The sequence below is a fragment of the Lemur catta genome, chromosome X, assembly GCF_020740605.2.
Source record: "Lemur catta isolate mLemCat1 chromosome X, mLemCat1.pri, whole genome shotgun sequence".
NCBI classification, from domain to species: Eukaryota; Metazoa; Chordata; class Mammalia; order Primates; family Lemuridae; genus Lemur; species Lemur catta.
In genome coordinates, this window is record NC_059155.1 from 42,794,854 (window position 1) to 42,815,270 (window position 20,417).

The 20,417-nt window shown below is 39.2% G+C and overlaps 1 protein-coding gene and 1 pseudogene across 1 annotated transcript in view; one reads left to right on the forward strand and one right to left on the reverse strand.

Moving 5' to 3' along the window:
• LOC123627971 (zinc finger protein 75D-like) overlaps positions 1–20,417 on the reverse strand; it is a 347,901-nt gene that overhangs the window by 33,005 nt on the left and 294,479 nt on the right. The window lies entirely within an intron of this gene.
• LOC123628807 lies at positions 1,752–12,622 on the forward strand (annotated as a pseudogene).

Below are 20,417 nucleotides of genomic sequence, written 5' to 3' on the forward strand. Positions count from 1 at the left end.
TTCCAAAGTTTCCAGAACTTTGGAATTCCACTCGCCAGGAGTTTCGTGCTTTCCTGACATAGCGTCCCCTCTTGGCGCAGCAGCGGAGAGGCGTGGCGACTTCATCCTTGAGCCGAGGAAGAGATAAGTGGCGTCCACAGAAGCCAGAGCTGACTGGAGGTGACTAACAAGATGATTTCCCTTTGGAACTTGTCGAGGGGCCGTTGAGAGATACTGGCTGCTCCTGCCGCTTGCGGTCTTTCGTGGCTGCTCGGTGGCGATGAGTGGGGGTGGGAGGCGGGACACAGCATTTTCAAGAACTCCACGGCGTCTGTGCCAGGTGGCAGGTCCACCAGAGTGCTGGTGGGACTGGTCCTCAGCAAAGCCCAGGGGGAGGCCCCTACAGGCATTTCTAATGCTCGGAAGCAACCTCTTTCTACCCTATATGCAAATATAACCCAGGGATGCCTGTGAAGCACACTGAGCGGCTGCCCGCGTTCAGCGTGCTTATGGGGGTCCCTGTCTGTGGTAATGTCTACCACTGCACCTAACGAAACTTCGAGATTTTTGCTGGCCTATGATCATAACACAGGAGACAGGGTTCTTTGAGGATTAAAAACAGTGGCTTCTGCTGACTAAAAATATAAGAAATGTCCTTGTACCTTCTGAGTCTCGATGCACCTCAAAATAATTTTTTTGCTGTTTCTGCTGGATCGCCTCGGAAAATCAGGCTCTCAAGGTTATTCTCAGCCTTGAGGATATGTTAAGTCACATCCAGAGGAAATGCAAAGTCAGGAGAAGGGTTACAATTATTGAGACCTTTCTTGTCTCTGAAGAACCATAATCATCACCATCTCTCTCTCTCTCTTTTTTTTTTTTTTTTTTGTGTGTGTGTGTGACCTGACATTTTGATATCTGTAAGCAAAGGCCAGCTGTAAGTTTTTCAAGTTAAATTAAACAAAAAGTTGAATGCACAAGTGCAGATTTGTACAGTGCCCTTTATAAGTCTTTCAAGGAAGTGCATTCCCTCCCCCATCAATGTTGACAATCTGCTTGCTTAGTGGAGGGACATTTTCTGAGAGGAATAAGGTTACTTTTTCCCTAATTACTTCTACGCTGATCTCATTGCCTCAGTTCTCCTACTGGTATTAATACAATGGAAAGGGGAGTATCGAATGTTCCATGAAATAAAGGCTTCAATATTCATGAGAAGGAGCACAGAAGTTATTTTCCTGCTGACTTCAAAAAAAAAAAAAAACTGAGATGACCTTTTAAAATTTAGAGAAACTCAAATATGCTCTGTTTGTGAAGCTGGGAGAGGAAACACACAGATTAAGTATTAAATAATCTCAAAGCTCCATTTGGCCAATGGGTGCTAGTTTTCTCACCCACCAACCTTTCCAATACTGTTAATCAAAAAAAAAAGAGAGACAGAGAGAGAGAGAGAGAAAGACGTTGATTGACATTTACCTTCTCTGAGCTGTGCCTTGTTTCAAAGTTTAGTAGCCAAGAAAAGGAGAGAAGCACATTAATATCTCCTGAATAATCTATCATTATGAGTGTCCTAATACTTAGCAGTTGATTTCATAGGAGAGGCAGAACAGGAACTTTGCTGTTAATTTTTCTGCGATAATAAAGAGCAAGTAAATATATGTCAACTGGCTTTCTTCTTGACATGTACTTTTTTTTCCTGCTCTCCCTCAGTGCCCTTGGGAAGAAGATCTGTTTGACAGGGTCTCAGCTGTGTAAGCTCATATGGGGAAGTGGAGCAAATGCTGAGTAGAGAGCTGAAGGCAGATGCATGCTTCAACCTCCAGATGGGGTCTATATGGGAGAGTAAGTGGTCTGTGAAAGAGAGCTCTAGTCAAAGTAAGAAATACAGCATACAAATAGAGGGTCTTGATCCTGAGAGCACGTGCAGGCTCTTCTGGAGCTTCAGTTATCATGAAGCACCTGGACCTCTCGAGGCTGTCAGCCAGCTTGAGAAATTACGCTGTCAGTGGCTGAGGCAAGAGATTAATTCGAAAGAGCATATCTTCGAACTGCTGGTGTTAGACCAGTTCCTGGCCCTGCTGCCCAGGGACAAACAGAACTGGGTGCAGAAGCATCATCCCCAGAATGTCAAACAGGCTGTTTTCCTGGTAGAATGGTTGCAGAGAAAACCTGATGGAGCAAAGAATGAGGTAAGAAAAAAGATTTCTTACATAAACAATGAAATAGGATAGTGGTGGATATATTGGGGTGGGAAGTTATCAGGGAATAAGATAGATTAAGTCACTCTTCTGTTGTTCCTTTAGGACAACTAGGTGGGATCCAAAATCACAGACATGCAGTAATAGTCAAGCCAAGGGTTTCAGAGTTCCTGGCAGAGTCTTTCCTGGCGTTAGAGAAAAGAAATATATTTTTTCCCAATTTAGAGCCAGTGTGAATTGAAGGTGGTGGGCCTAGTCTGGCATGGCTAAAGAAGCAAGACTTAAGTTCTTAGAAACAGAAATAAAAGGCCAGAAGGACTTGGGAAAGTAGAAAAGGCCCAAAAATTGGACAATGCTTATAGAGACCGAAGGAGAGAAACAGAAATATAAATCAAATAACTCTAGGGAGACTGCAGTAAAAGAGAAGAACTAAAAAGGAAAAAAAGGGAAACAAAGATATGGAAAAAAGACAAATGCCAACAGAGAAGTGGAGGGAATCAGGATGCTGAGGGGTAGTGTCCTCTGTAGTGGGAACACATATCTCTGGGCCCGGAGAAAAGAGCCTCCAGTGCCCTCCCTTTGTGGCCTGTCCTTGTCACTGCTGGAGAGTGGGGAACCAAGGTATGCCTCTGGGAGATGGCAGCACACTTCCTTTTCTCAGGAGCCGACCTTAACGAATCTGAGGCAGGACATATTTTTGATGTCTCATTACAACCAAATAATGTGGAGGGAGGTTGGAGCCCTGCTCTTCCCCCACCTTTTCCTCCATTCCATTCTCTTTCCCCATGAAATCTCTCCCAGGCTATGGGAGGATTGGAAATTCTGGCTGACAAGAATGAGCTTTTTAATTCAATTTCTTATCTTTTAGAGAAAACTAGAAGATAGAAATCCACTAAGGCAAGGACCCAAGCCAATAAAGCAAGCCAGTGAAGGGGAACAGGCAGGCTGCCCAACCCTGCTAATAGCTTGAGCTGGGTCTCTGTGCACAGGGATGGGGACTGCTGGGTGGAGGGGTAGTGACATCAGTCATAGCCTTTTCTCAGATTTTGAGTATAGTTCTTTATGGGAGCATAGTGTCACAGTACCTCTTCAGTCTTTTTATTACTTTTATTAATGTCACATACTTCCCAAATCTGGGCCCTACTCTTGTTCCTCCCTCCACTACCACCCCAAAACCAGAAGTAAGTTCTGTGCTGATGAGGATGGAGATTATTTCTAGGTCACAGCCCATGAGCTGGGAAAGGAAGCAGTGCTCGTGGGAGGAACAGCAGTGGCTTCAGGCTTCAAGCGGAAGCCAGGAGAGCGCCAACCGATGGGCATGTTCCAGAATGAATGTTGGAATACATGCCAGGTACTACAAGAACACCTGGGCAGGAATACTCACAAAGAAACCCATCCTGTATATGAAAGAGGTGAGGGCTTCATCATAATTCTTTTCTCCTGGGAGCTGTGATAGTAATTGGTTCAGCTAGAATGTCATGGGAAATTTCCAGGTGTGCAGGCATGCTAGCAGCTGTGATGTCTCCGAGGTGGGATTACCGTAGGCAAAGGTGGGTGAAGGTCGGGGTTGGCTTTGCGGACAGAAATATCCAAACCACGGAACCCTGATACTGGCACTGTGAGCTCTGATCCTTTGAAATTTGAAAGAAGAGAAGAAGATGAAGCATGGGCACGTGGGGCCACCTCACTCTCACAAGTTGCAGGAGAAATTGGGATCAGACATGAGCTGTCAATAGCAGAATGTGAAGAAAATTGTACAACAGGAAAAAAATATTAAAAGACAAAAATCTTCCACATTTCCTGCTGTACACTGGAGACCTGAGTCCTTCATTTTCAGACCTGTTTTGCCCAGCTCAATAAACAATTTATTTTATGAGAGGAAAAATTAATGTATTTCCTTTTACTGATTTCTCTCATGAAATGTGGAGAAATAGTGAACTAACTGGGGAACCAGTTCTATGAGTGGTGGATATTTGGTTCTTATTTACAAGGAAAAGGCCACTTCTGGGCACCACACGCACACTTGTCAAGGTGACCTGTCTTTATTAAAGGCATCCTGATGTATTTTAGAAATCAGCTCAGGATGTTCGTAAACAGGAAAGAGAAATTTTCTCTGGCTTTTTTCCACTTACAGCTGCACATGCTCAACAGATTATAGTCCCTTCTGAGCAGAAAAGCGCTAAAGACCAGAAGATGGCATCTGAGCTCCTCTTGCCTAAGTCCCAGGTGAGCTGTACTCTCCAGCTTTTTCAGGCAACCTGAACATGGCCTTGTGTCTTCTTGCCCCTGCTGACTAGGACCCATAGTGTCCAGCAGGTGCTTTGAGGCATGTTAGCCCCAACTGTCTTCTAGCCAAATAGGCTCGGCACTGTGGGAACTGGGCACCTCCTAGGCTGTTTACTGATCCTCTTTGCTTCTTCCTTTCTGCCATCTCACTTTTTTCCCCTAAACCTTGTGTTGTTAACTTCTTCTGCCCCTGACCTACTGTGTAATTCAGAGAAGAGTGGTAGGACAACTTCCATAGTGGCAAGTACTAAAACACAGCCCATTCTGTTCTCTAGAGTTTGTTGACCTATGAAGATGTGGCTATGTATTTTTCTGAGGAAGAATGGCAATTATTGGATACTTCTCAGAAGACTGTTTACATTAATTTTATGCAGGATATCTATGAGAATGCCATCACCATAGGTAAATATTCCTTCCTTCTGTGTAGAAGTTAAGTAATATGTTATGTCCTCCGTTTATGGAAAATGGACCCTGTGAGAGAGTCCCAGTGTTCTAATAGCTGGTTGGTTCTCAGCTTGATGGTGTGGGGAAAAGAAAAGGCTTACCTGGTTCACCAGGGGAGCTTTTTATTAATACACGTATCTCACTTCTATATTCTAAATAGAATTCTTGATCTATCATACCCTCACCTCCACCCTACAAACCTTCTCTTGTCATATCTTTTCCATCTCAGTAAAGGGAACTACCATTTACCCAGTTGCCAAGGCCAAAAACCTGTCACTCATCCTTGACTCCAATCTTTCTCTTATACTCCCCAGCTGATCTACTGGCAGGTTCTCTTAGCTCTATCTTCAAACTATATCCTGAATCCTCCCCAGCTGATCCATTGGCAGGTTCTCTTAGCTCTATCTTCAAACTATATCCTGAATCCAGCCATGTCTCAAGCTCTTCCACTTTCATCATCCTTGTCTAAGCCACTATCATGTCTAACCAAGTCTACTTCAGTATAACGGAATTCCCATTCCCTGTATTGTTTTCCTCTATCTGCCTTACATTTACTTCTTAACTTCCTCATTGCATATCTACCCACATCCACAGTAGAGTATAAAGAAGATATTAGATCCAAGATTTTGCCCATTTAAACATTTGGAGTAAAAAAAAGTGTAAAATTTTTATTCACTCTACCTGACGGCAGTCTGGAATTAAGATGACAGTCCATGACCTCAAGGTTTTATTCTCAGAGCAATATTATTACATCCTGAACTTAAAGTGATCTATTTAGAGCAAGGGGAAGAACCATAGATCCAAGGTCCCCAAGAGTTCAGGGATAGTCTTAGAGAGTCTCCTACAGGTAAGTGTATACATGGGAAGAGAAACATTCCAAGATTCTGCTCTTATATTTTTTCAGTTGATGTTTTTATTGAGATAATTTTAGATTCACTGTAGATTTACAATGTAATAACAAAGAGAACCCATGTACACTTTACCCAGTTTCCCACAGTGATAACTTTTGCAAGAGTATTGTATGATATCACAACCAGGATATTGATACAATCCGCTGATCTTATTCAGATTCCTCCAGTTTCACTTGTATTCATTTGTGTGTGTGTGTTTTAGTTCTGTACAATTCTATCTCACGTGCAGATCTGTGTATTCAACACCACTCCAAAGTATACTGGACAGTTACATTAGCACAAGGATCCCTCCTGTTGCCCTTTTGAAACCATGCACACTTCCCTGCCACACCCGGTGAACCCATGCCAACCACTAAGCTGTTCTACATTCTTAAAATTTTGCCATTTGAAAAATGTTATGTGAATGGAATTATAAAGCATGTAACTTTTTGGGATTAGCTTCTTTCATTTAGAGTAATTCCCTGAAAATGCATCAAAATTGTTGCATGTATCATTAGTTCATGTCTCTTTACTGCTAAGCAGCATCCCTTGGTATTTATATGCCACCATTTGTTTAACCGTTCACCCAAGGAAGGATATCTTTGCTGTCCCCAGTTTTTGGCTATTATGAATAAAGCTGCCATGAACATTTGTGTCAGGTTTTCGTGTAGAGATAAATTTTCCTTTCTCTGGGATAAATGTCTCAAGTGTGCAACTGCTGGTTCATATGGTAATTATTAATGCATATTTAATTTTATAAAAATATACCAAATTGTTTTCCACAGTGGCTGCATCAGTTTACATTTCCTTCCAGTACTGTTTGAGAGACCCAGTTTCTCCACACCCTTGCCAGTGTTTACTGTCAGTACTTTTTTAATTTTAGCCATTTAGATAGTTGTGTAGTGTTATCTCATTGTGTTTTTGATTTGCATTTCTCTAATGGCTAATGATGTTTTATATCTTTTCATGTGCTTATTTGACATCTCTGTGCCCTCCTCAGTGAAATGTCTTTTGCCCATATTTTAGTTGGATTGTTTACTTTATTGTGGAGTTTTGAGAATTCTTTATATATTCTAGATTCTAGTGCTCTGTTGGATAAATGGTTTGCAGAGATTTTTTCCCAGTCTGTATATATCCTTATACACTTCCCATGGGCTTCCACAGAGTAAAAGTTTTTAACTTTGATGAGGACTGATTTTCCCTTTTGTCCTTTTATAGATTGTGTTTTTGGTGTCAAGTCTAGAACTCCAACTAGCTTACCTCACTATCCCTAACATTTTCTGCTTTGTTTTCTCCTAAAATACTTATAATTTAAAATGTTTTACATTTAAGTCCCTGATTCATTTTCAGTTAATTATTATATAAGATGTGGGGTTCAGGTTTTTTCTTTTATTTATTTTATTTTATTTTATTTTTTTGCCTATGGAGGTCCAATTACTTCAGCATCATTTTTTTGAAAAGGCTGTCCTTCCTCCATTGAATTGTTTGTGTGCTTTTTCATCAAAGATCAGTTGGGCACATTTGTGTACATCTATTCTGTTCCACTGAGCTGTGTCTATCCCTCTGCCAATACTGCACTGTTTTGATTACTGTAGCTGTATAGCTAGCCTTAATATCTATCGGGTACAGTGTTTCTTCCCACTTTATTCTTTGTCAATATTCCTTCAGCTATTCTGGGGCCTATGCCTTTCCGTGTAAATTTTAGTGTAAGTTTATTTATGTCTACAATAAACTTTGTTGGGATTTTACCAGAAATTGCATTAAAGCTATACATCAGTTTGAGGAGGATTGACATCTTTACTATTAAATGTTGATTCTTCCAATCCACAAACACAGTATGTCTCTATTAAGTTAGGTCTTCTTTAATTTCTTCCAGTAACTTTTTGTAGTTTTCAGCATACATATACTCTATATGTTTTGGTGAGTATATGCCCTAGCTTTTCATATTCATTGGAGCAATTATAAATGGTATTATTTTTAATTTTGGTTTCTGCATGTTCATTGTTTTTAGACAGGGATGCCATTGATTTTGAGTTTTGTTATTTTATCCTGTGACTGTTCTGAATTCACTTATTAGTTCTAAGAGATTTATTTGTAGATTCCTTGAGATTTTCTACATAGGCAATCCATATCATCTACAATACCTTTTATTTCTTTGTCTTGCCTTATTGCATTAGATCCACTGTGTTGAATAAGAGTGGTGACAGCAGACATCCTTATCTTGTTCCCAATTTTAGCATGAAAACATTCAGTCTTTCACCATTACCTATTAGGAGGATTTTGTTGATATTCTTTATCAAGTTGATATAATTCCTAACTTCATGAGTGTTTTTTTTAATCATAAATGGATGTGGGAGTTTCTCGATTACTTTTTCTGTGTCAGTTGATGAAAACATATGATCTTTTCTCTTTAGTTTGTTGATAAGGTGGGTTATGTTGATTGATTTTCAAATGTTGAACCAGCTTTGCATACCTGCAATGAATCCCACTTGGTCATGGTATATCATTCTCCTTATACATTTGCTGCAATGAGTTTGCTAATATTTTGTTGATAATTTTTACATTTAAATTCTTGGAAAACGTTAGTCTGTAGTTTTTGTTTTTGTTTTTTTTTTTTTTAATTTAGTACTGCCTTTGTATGGTTTTGGTATCAGTGTAACACTGTCCTTATAAAATGAGTTGGGTAGTATTTGCTCCTCTTTTTTGGAAGAGATTGCATACAATTGTTAATTCTTGAAATATTTGGTAGAATCCTCCAGTGACACCATCTGGATCTGGATATTTCTTTTGGGGAAGCTTTAAAATTATGAATTCTGTTTCTTTAATGGTCATAGTGCTGTTCGGGTTATCTGTTTCATGTTGGTTGAATTGTGGTAGTTTGTGGTTTTCAAGGAATTGTTCTATTTTCCCTAGCTTTTTAAATTCATGAAAATAAAGCTCATGGTATTCTCTTATCTTTTTAGTTGCTGTACAATGTGCAGTGGCATGCTCTATTTCCTTCTGGATATTGGTGATCTGTATGTTGTTTTTTTTGTCAATCTTGATAGAGTTTTATCAGTTTTGTTAATTTTTTGAAGAGCAGGCCTTTTATTGATTATGCTTTCTGCCCTCATAGGTATTTACTTTTTGATTCTGCTTCGGGCTTATTTTCCCTTTTTTCTAGTTTCTTGAGGTAGGAACTTAGATTATTGATTTGAGGCCTTTCCTCTTTTCTACTGTTAACATTTAGAGCTATAAATTTCCGTCTGAGTACTTCTTCAACTTGAATTCCATATATTTTGAGATATTGTAATTTTATGTTCATTCAACTCTGTTTTTTTATGTCATCTTATTATGGGGATACAAAAGTTTAGGTTTTGTATATTGTCTATGCCTCCCCCAGCCCCCCGAGTCAGAGCTTCAAGCGTGTCCATTCCACAGACAGTGCACATCACACTAATTATGTGTATATATACCCATCCCCTCCCCCCACCCCACCCCCCCAACCTCTGTCTGACACCCAATTGGTGTTATTCCCAAATGTGCACTTAGGAGATGATCAGGGAAACCAATTTGCTGGTGAGTACATGTGGTGCTTATTTTTCCATTCTTGGGATACTTCACTTAGTAGAATGGGTTCCAACTACCTCCAGGAGAACAAAAGAGATTCTATATAACCATTATTTCTTATAGCTGAGTAATACTCCATGGTATACATATACCACATTTTACGAATCCACTCATGTATTGATGGGCATTGGGGTTGTTTCCACATCTTTGTAATTGTGAATTGTGCTGCTATAAACATTCGGGTGCAGGTGTCATTTTCATACAATGACTTTTGTTGTTTTGGGTAGATGCCCAATAATAAGATTACTGGATTGAATGGTAAGGCTACTGGAATCTGTTTAAGGTATCTCCATATTGCTTTCCACAGGAGTTGCACTAGTTTGCAGTGCCACCATCAGTGTATGAATGCTCCTGTCTCTCCGCATTCATGCCAACATGTATTGTTTTGGGACTTTTTTATAAAGGCCATTCTCACTGGAGTTAAGTGATATCACATTGTGCTTTTGATTTGCATTTCACTGATGATTAGAGATGTTGGGCATTTTTTCATATGTTTGTTAGCCATTCTTATATCTTCTTTTGAGAAATTTCTATTCATGTCGTTTGCCCACTTTTTGATAGGGTTGTTTGATTTCTTCTTGCTGATTTTCCTGAGTTCTAAATAGATTCTTGTTATCAGTCCTTTATAGGATGTGTAGCATGGGAAAAATTTTTCCCATTCTGTCGGTTGTCTGTTTCCTCTCGTGACTGTTTCTTTGGCTGTGCAGGAGCCTTTTAATTTAATCAGGTCCCATTTATTTATTTTTGTTGTTGCTGTGATTGCCTTAGGGGTCTTCTTCATAAATTCTTTGCCTAGGACAATGTCTATAAGTGTCTTTCCTACATTTTCTTCTAGAATTCTAATAGTTTCACAACTAAGGTTTAAGTTTGCTATCCACCGTGATTTGAATTTTGTGAGAGGTGAATGCAGTGGGTCCTGTTTCAGTCTTCTACATGTGGCTATCCAGTTTTCCCAGCACCATTTATTGAATAAGGAATCTTTTCCCCAGAGTGTATTTTTTTCTGCTTTGTCAAAGATTAGATGGCTATATTAGGATGGCTTTATATCTGGATTTTCTGTTCTGCTCCACTTATCTGTTTCCCTGCACTTGTGCCAATATCATGCAGTTTTAATAACCAGAACCTTGTAGTATAGTTTGAATTCTGGTAAATTAATACCTCCCATTTTGTTTTTATTGCCTAAAATTGCTTTTGCTAAACAGGGTCTTCTCTGGTTCCATGCAAAGCGTAAAATTATTTTTTCTGTATCTGTGAATAATGATGTTGGTAATTTAATAGGGATTGCATTGAATCTGTGGATCACTTCGGGTAGTATAGACCTTTTAACAATGTTGATTCTTCCGATCCACGAGCATGGTATGGTTTCCCACCTGTTTACATGCTCTGCAATTTCCTTCCTCAGTTCAACTCTATTTTTAAATACCCTTTGAGTCTTTCCGTTTGTATCATGGGTTATTTAGAAGTGTTTTGTTTCATTTCCACGTTTTTATTTTTTCTGGTTTTGATTTTTAGTTTGATTACTTTTTTATCATATTTCCATTGATTGATCATTTTGTCTATTATGTTAGGAGAGTCTGAGTCCTATTTAAATAATATTTTATTTTAGCAGGCAGTCACCCTGTTTTAGTTTAGCATAGAGATTCTTTCCTTCTTTTGTAGCATATGCTTCCAGTGATAATTTTCAGAGCTTGTGTGCTATTATTTTGGTCGCCTTGTTTTATCTGGTACTTCTGGAGCTCCCTTGGGTCCCTGCTGCTGCTGCCTGATGGTGTGGAAGGCATTTTCTTAGGCTAGCGTGTATTTCAGTGGGGAAGGAGAGTCTGAGACCCATGGGGATTAAGAGACTTCATAGTTCAGGCCGCTTGTTGTGGCTGTTTCCCTCTTGCCAGTTCTGCCTGCCCACTTTGGTGTCTCCTATTGAGTGGAGGGATTCTCCTATCTGCAGTATTAAAGAGGCTTCCCATGCATTCCTCTTGATGTGGCTGGGTCCCTGCTGCCAGTTCTGCTTGTACATTTTGGTATCTTTCATCTGGGGTTGAGGAGAGTCTCTAGCCCAGTAGGGAGGGCAAGTTCCTCTCCTTGCCACTTAACTGTTGACAGGACTCCAGGCTGATCCCCTTTGCCAGTGATGTCTGGTTTGCTTGATGTTGTCAGGTTTCCCATTCATGCTGGGGAAGGAGGAAACCTACCCAGGAAGCCCTCTGTTGATAGGTTGAGGGTTGGAAAACCTGGGATCTGGGTTGCCTTTTCTGTTGGATATGGGGATGTAAGACAGCCTGCTGCATTATTATTCTAGTTCTGGGGTCCAAAACCGGTTTCTCTTTTTCTTAACACTTTTTAGAATTTTGTTTGTGTTATATCTAGCATTATTTAATGGGTTTGTTGTTATGTCTAATAGGGAGGATCAAGGAGAAATGAACTAGAAATAACTTGTTCCTGTATTTTTTTAAAAGCAACCATCATTGACTTTTCTCTCCATTTGTGTAGTTTTCTTGTACTGAGATACAGATGGCTGATTCTTCTGTTTATTCTAACAGGGGTGATGCTCAAAAAACACACTGGAAACGATGAGCCTATATCTGTTCCTGCATCAGAAATACAAATACCAGGATGCACAGTATCAGAAAAGACCAGAATGGAAGTTGCCCAGAAAACAACGAACAAGGAAAATCAGGGTGATACACACAGGGTTCAAAAATGGCGTCTAGCTTTTCCAGGGAAGAAAAGAAAGAAACTTTCAAATTGTGAAGAAGAGCTTCCAAAACTTACAGATATTCATGGGAAAGGCAACACAATAGAGAAACTTTTTACATGTCAGGCATGTGGTAAAAGCTTCAAAGTTAGCTCTGACCTTATTAAGCACCAGAGAATTCACACTGAAGAGAAACCCTATAAATGTCAACAGTGTGATAGGAGATTTAGATGGGAGTTTAGATCGTAATAAGCACTTAATGACACACCAAGGAATAAAACCATATAGATGCTCATGGTGTGGGAAAAGCTTTAGTCGTAATGCAAATCTACATAAAACCCTTTAAATGTAATGAATGTTGGAAAAGATTCGTTCAGAACTCCCACCTTATTAAACACCAGAGGACCCACACAGGTGAGCAGCCTTATACTTGTAGCATATGCAGGAGAAAGTTTAGCAGGCGGTCAAGGCTTCTTAGACACCAGAAACTCCACAGGAGAAGGGAAGTGTGTCCAGTGTCTCAAGTTTGAGAAAAGTCACCATATTGGACTTGGCCTGATAAGTGAGGAAAGAATACATATTTATAAGGCACCCAATGATAGAAATCTGTCCTCAACACAAAGTTTAGGATGGGTACATGTCATGCTTTATAGAAAGGAATCTAAGCTGTCTCCCTTATTCAGCATTCTGTCTTCAGTGCCTAGCATACTATTACATAATGAATATTTTATTTTATTTTATTTTTATTTTTTTGTGTTTAAATTTAAACGCTATGTGTACTTGTTTCACATTGTCTTTCTAGGATGGCGTTCATGTTTCAAGTATTTCAAGAGTTATATGATCTCCTTTTGGATAATAATTAGTATGTTATAAATAAAAGAATAAAATATAGCTTCCAGGTATCTGTAGCTGTCTATCTGTATTTATCTGATCACTCAGATCTTCCCCACCCTCAGTCATCTAAATTCTTCAGGTATAAGGTCCTTGGAAAATATATGATAGCCATGATTCCTACTTTCATTCTTCATTCTTTCTGAGTAGAGATGGAAATTAAGAGTATTTAGGTACTCTAAAGGGAGCTCAAAGAGAATTACTGAGTTAGGGACAGTTTCAATGGTTACCATTCTGTCTGCATGAACAACCAAGCCCCAGGGCTCAGGGAAATTTACTCTAGAACAGGAAGAAAGGATTCAATGTTTACCCTGGGAGAAATGCCCCGATTGTAGTTGCTTCTCTCCTGAGTACCCACTACTGCAATGTCTTCTGTCAAGGAATTCCCAGCAGCTGAGGAAGGCCTGAATGCCACTACAGACCTAGGGACCTTGCAAGCACTTGATACCTCTCCTCCTGCTGATCCTCGCAGGACAGGCATATAGAATGAAATGGTGAGGGAGGCAGTCTGGGCCATCATCCAGGTATCTGTCTCTTTCTAGAAATCACATGACACTGGTGAACAGACTCTTTTGACTTTCATTATGTGAAGTTCAGGCTTTCAGATTGATGCCGTACTGCTCCAGGGCCTAAGGGGATTCCCATTGTGGTTGCTCAGTCACAAGCATATATACCTGAATTCTCTTCAAGAAGGTCTGAAGACTTTGCAAAACTGATTTACTAAGAATGGCAAGGAGAGCCCTGTGGCCTCTTAGCCTTGGTGCACATCTGATATGAGAACAAAGTAAGGCATATGGCTTAGAGGGAGGGCCCCAGTCAGAGCCAGGCCAGATGAAATCTACTTTCTGATGCTACTGGTTTCCCTCAATTCCCCACTGGCCTAAGTAACTATCTCTTAAGAAAAGATAATGTGGTGTCAAGGGACTTGGGAAGACTGGGATTTATATCTATGTCATCCTGGTTTAAGATGTTGGCCAAGGCTTCCATATATTTATTTAGCATTTCATAAAATTTTAATTTTTAATGAAAATTACATGTTTCATATTAAATTTAAGTATTAAACAAAACTCCTTTGTTACCAAATTGCCCAGAAATGGCCAGTGTTCACTTTTTTGGAATAAATGCCTTCAGATATTTTTGCCACCAAGAGACCTTTCTAAGCTTGTTTTCAGGTTTGTAAAATGGGGATAATAGTTCCTACCTCTCAGGGCTGCTCTTAATATCAAATAAGACACACATGTGAGCATGCCTGACACAGTGATTGGCCACAGTACATATTCTGTAAATGTTTGGAAGATTATCTTTCAGCTAGTTATTTAGGAAAGAAAATAAACTTTGCCTACTTGTCCAGTTGGATTACTATAGTGGACCTTGTATTAATCAGGACTCTGAGTTTTCAGTATAAGAAACTCAACTCCAACTATCTGAAACAAAAAAAGAAAGAAAAGGAAGAGTAGGAGGAAGAGAAAGAATTTATTGGATTATGTAACTGAGAAGTCACAAGAGTGAATTCTTTTCCAGGATTTATGGATGCAAAGTTTCATATGAATTCACTGGGACTCTATTACCCACTCTTTGTCTCCAACAGGCAGCTTCTCTTAGTAGGAAGACAGCCACTTGCAGCCCTGAGCCTATACAAGACCTTCAGCTAGCCATTCCAAAGAATCTTTCTTGATAGTTCAACAAAAGCTATTTTCTTAAAATAGCAAAAGTTGCATGCCCAACCCAAAATTCATCACTGTGGCCCAAGTGGGTAGGGGATAAGATGATAAAGAGGTATTTAGATTATGCAGGCCTGAGGTCATGTGCCCAATCCTGAGGTTAGAAGAAGACACTTGAGCCCCCCATAAGTGGCCTGAGCAGCATATAAGAATGGGAGAGAGTTGGTACCTTGATGGCTTTGATGTTGGACAAACAGCATGTGTCCCTTTAGCCTCCTCACTTTCTTACCTCCACTCTTGTCCCTCTCAGTCCATCATGCACACTGCTTTTGGAGTAGAACAAGCTGCAGTTATGAAAATGTTCTTGGTTGAAAGTTCTTCAGGACCTTTCCAGTGCTTTTAGCATTAATTTCAAATGCCTTAGGGTAGGACACAAGGTCTTTCACAAACTGGCCTCTGCCTACTTCTCTAGCATCATCTTATTCCACATATATATCTAATTTCTGGACATAATCAATCTGCTTAATACACTATCTTGACAATATGTACCTTGTTCAAGTACTATTCTTCCTTCTAAGTGTCCATTCCCATCTATCCCCTCTTTTATAAAACCTAGTAAATTCCTTTCCCCCTTCAAACTCAGTTGAAAGTTCATCATGTCTTTTGAAAAATCCTTTCCTTCCTGAAAGTTTGCTTAAAATATGTTCCCTCTGCTCTAATAGCATTCAGTGGTCAACTGTCTTATACCAGTTCTTGTAAGATGTATTTTCTAGTTTACATGCCTGCTTTCATTTTACTGTAGGCTCTTTTTTGGTGAGTGATTTCAATGTATTCACCCATAGTACTTGGCCCAGAGCCTGGCTTACATTAGGAACCTGGAAAATATTTAAAAGAACTGGACACTCAACACTTGTCAGGCCCCTCTAGCATAAAATCCAAAACAACAAATTCCATCTTCTCTTATTTTAAAATTATTTGTGAGGGCCATTATTTTTTCAGATTAAACTTTATAAAACTTTCTACCTAATTCAAGACAGTATATTAATGGGTGACAAGACTATTGACACACTTAAGGAACTGAGTTCAAGTTATTCACTTGTTGGGACTTCTCAGGCCATTGTGAGGTCCCAGATGGAAGACATCACATTTGGTTCATTGCCTCACACCCAGTGCTGCCTTACAAAAAATTCTTATTGAATATTCGGTGTATAAATCATTGCACATATTTATGTGTTTATAATTAGCCACTCAACAATTGGTAATAAAGCTGAAAATTTTTCTGTTTTATGTCATACACCTTGGTCCCCTCTCCTTTGCATCTCCTCAGAGCCCCTACTTTCACATTTATCCTTTTAAGCCTCCAATTCTCCTCTATTTCCCTGTAGTCAGTAAGAAGTGCGTTATATTCTTGCCTCTACTTCTGTTAAGTCCAGATTGTAGGGCAGGGACAGCTAAATGGCAGTCAGACACCAAGAATCCCAATACAAGAAAGTCGTGCCTCCACATGTCTGTCAGATGCCAAGTGAAGGCAAAACAGACTTGCAGGCCTATTGTAGGAGTTTCAGGGAGCCATACCTGAGTGGATTCAGTCCAGAACTATGACATTATGGGTATCATAGTGTTATGGAATAAATTTATGTTGTTTAAACCACTCTTTGGTACTTTGTTACGGCAGCCCTGGCAAACATGGGTATTTTAGGAAGCCTTTGTGTTCACTTCTTCTACCATTAAATGCTAAGATTTGGTGTGATCAAATGGAAACCATTCCAGGTTAAGAATCAAAAGGTCCAAGCACTGACTGTCTGTTTTTCCTAAGGACCAGCAAGACCTTGAGCAAGTCATGTTACTCCAATGAGTCTTGGTTTCTGCATCTCCAAGGAAAAATACTTATACTTGTTCTACTCCGTCACAGAATGGCTCTAGGATCATATTCATGGCTATGAAGTCACACTTTAAATATTGATCAGTTTCCAAGTGTTAGGGATTACTATTTTTCTCTTTGCTATTATTCTGTAGAGGAGTTTGCAATTCTCATTTACTTTCTAAATTTGCCCACTGTAATGGTGAAGATGCAGCCTTTGCTGCATTCTGTTTGGAGGGAATCCAACCATATTCAACTTAATGAGTTCTCTTTGGCAAATCATGTTTTATGTAATTCAGCAATCTCAGAGAAGAGCTCACTGCTCTGAGCTTTGGGGAAGTGATTAGGCAGGTGTACAGGGTGCAGCAGGGGCCCCACAGCATCTACTAAGAATGTGATGGAACTGGGGACATTATGGGCACATTGTTGGATAACTCTATTAAACAGCTGAAACACACAGACTTGTCACATTATAGTCAAAGTCTTGGGTTATTTGTCAACTGTTCACTTAATCTACATACCCCACTTAATTTTTTATGTTAATAGATGATTTTTCCAACAGTTTTAGATTTACAGAAAAATTGGGTGGAAAGTATAGACAGTTGCCATATGCCCCCCTCCACAGTCACCCTTATTGTTAGCATCTTTCACTAATGTGGAATATTTATTATCATGGATGAGCCAATATTCATACATTCTTATTAACTGAAGTCCATGATTTATATAGGTTTTACTCATTGTGTTGCACATTTTACGGGTTTTGACAAATGTAATTAATCCCAGTTGATCATATTGTATATTGATTTTTATAACATTATTGGATTCAATTTGCTAACATGGAAAATTTTTACATCCAAGTTTATGAGAGATATTTGTCTATAGTTTTCCTTTTTTATATTGTCTTTGTCTGATTTTGATAATAGGTTAATGCTAGCCTCATTGAATGAGTTAGGAAGAATTACCTGTAATTCAATTTCCTAGAAGAGATTCTAGAGAATTAGCATAATTTCTAATTTAAATGTTTGGTAGAATTTACCACTGAACCCAGTGGGGCTTTGTGATTTCTGTTTTGGAAAGTTATTAATTATGGATTCATTTTAGTAAATAGATATAAGCTTATTGAGATTGTGTCTTCTTATAAGAGTTTCTATACATTACATCTTTTAGGAATTGCTTCATTTCATCTAGGTTATCAAATTTGTGGACTTAGAGTTGTTTACCTATTATCATTTCTTTTTTTTTTAATTTCAGCTCTTCATGGGGGTACAAAAGCTCAGGTTATATACATTGTCCATGTCCCGCCCATCCCCCTGAGTGTCTGTGGGATCATCGATCATGGTTCTATTTCATTTCTGATATTAGTATTTGTCTATTCTCTTTTTTTCCAGTTAGCCTAGCTAGAGGTTCAAAACTGTATTGATCTTTTCAAAGAGTCACATTTTAATGATATGGATTTGCTTTATTTATTTTCTGTTTTTAGCAGAAACGTTTTTTCCTTTTTAGATGACGATAAAATTCTTTATTGCAAAACGGCATATATATTCATTTTGTAACAATATTTATAAATAATGAAATATAAAATGTCACTTATGTGATTAAATAATATTTACAAAACACTATCTTAAAAATTATAATTTGATGATTTTTTATTTCAAAGTATTATGGGAGTACAAATATTTTTGGTTGCATAAATCACTTTTATAATGCTTGAGACACAGTTATAAGTGTGCCCGTCACCCAGATAGTGTTCATTGTACCTGATGGATAGGTTTTCACCGATCCCCCCTTCCCCCTCCCCCCATTTGATTTCCATTGAAATTTACTTCCCTCTATGCACATGTGTGGTCATTGGTTAGTTCCAATTTAATAGTGAGTACTTGTGGTGTGTGTCTTTCAATACTTGAAATACTTCACTTAAGATAATTGTTTCCAGTTCTATCCAGGTTAACGCAAAATTTGTTAATTCATCTTTTTTATGGCTGAGTAGTACTCCATAATATACATATATCACATTTTCTTAATATGCTCAAGGACTGATGGGCACTTGAGTTAAATCCACATCTTTGCAATTGTGAATTGTGCTACAATAAACATTCGTGTGCAGGTGTATTTTTGATAAAACGACTTCTTTTCCTTTGAGCAGAAAGTTTTAATTAGTGGGTTTAAAACAAGCAGGCATGACTTCCAAGAGGTCACAGTCATGCTGTGATCGATAGGTGGTTACTGTGGCCTACCTGCACAGTCCCTGTGGGGTGTGAGGGTCAGCGAGGCCAATCAAGTAGGCTGCATGCATCGGACCCTTAGGGAAGTGGTCACCAGGGAGCAGTTGTATAAGGCAGCTATCTGGAAGAACCACATTGAAGAACTGTTGTGGGAGGGCATGAAGAACTGGAAACTGTCAAGGGTGACTGAGTCCTGCTTCTGGTATGAGAAAGTCCAGCTTGTAGTTAAAATGGATGCTGAGGCAACATAAAATTATAAGTATTTACTACTTTTCACATACCTACACCCACTCCCCCCAAATTACCCCTGCATCAGCCACTTCACTGGTCCAGTCAAAGCCTCGGGAATATCTGCAGTACTTCACAAGCAAATAAAAATGCATGAAAACAAGAAATTAGTAAATTGAATACCTAGAAATGTTCATAAAGCTTTCTGGCCTTCTTTTTCAAAGCAATCTCCCTTACATTCTCATATGGAATGTATGTAATTTTTTTTTTAAATCTTATGTGGAAAGAAGGAGGCAGCGGAGGTTAGGCACAATGGATCATAGGTTGATAATTATTGTAGATAGATGATATGAGCATGCAACTTCATGGTATTATTTTTCCCTTTTCACACGTTTGCACATTTCCATAAATCTGCAAAATGCAGCCTACCTTAGAGAGCAACCACAAATATGATATTGTGAGCAATAAGGGCCTTATCAAGCTTATTTTTCTCTGGAAAGAAGGTACCCAAACTTAGCACCACATACTGGCCTTGGAATGTGTGCTCGCATAGAAAGGATCCAAGGTTCTGGAAATATGGCCCATCCCCAGAATTATCACCGTCTGACCTAGACTGCAGATGCCAGGATCTCAGGACACTCGATTTGTGAGAACAGACCTAAGACCAAGGAGCCCACTGAGGGTGATAAAAGCCACTCAGACCTTATCCTTCCACCAATTCAGTTGCTCAAATACTATGCAGTCCCTCTCTGTTGTGCCTGCAATACCCTCTTTTAAGAGACTGCCAGTAATGTCCCTTTTAGGCAGTGTAAGTATCCCTTTGAGAACATCAAATTGGCAAATAGTCAACAGATTCTCACAGATAAATAGGAAAGTATAATAACAGATAAAGTCTGAGCGCATATACCCTCTTAGGTATTGACAAGTAGTAGGAGCTATACAGCTAGTCTGAAACCTGTCCTGGGAAGTTTCTGGATCTCCAGTCTTGCCCATGAGGATTAAAAAGGCATAGCAGAAGTTACTCTGCATTGACAGGACTGAGGTAAAGTTTTTGTTTCCACTACTAAGCAGTGTTTAGTCAATAGAAGAGTGGTTCAAGCTATCAGAAATACCCTTGGATAATATTCAAGCTATATTCCCATATATGCAATCAAAGTTCAGGAATGGTGTCTTCAACCCTTTGGGCAGTTATAAAAAATACTATATACTGGGTAGCTTATAAAAAGCAGAAATTTATTTCTCACATTTCTGGAGGCTGAGATGTACAAGATAAAAGTGCCAGCAAAATTAGTTTTTGGTAAGGGCTAGATATCTGGCTCATAGATGATGCTTTCTTGTTGTGTCTTTAAATGGTGGGAGGGGCAAAGGAGCTCTCTAGGGGGTCTTTATAAGGGCACCTATCCCGTTCATGAGGGTTCAACGCTCATGACCTAATCGCCTACCACAGGGCCCGCCACCTAAT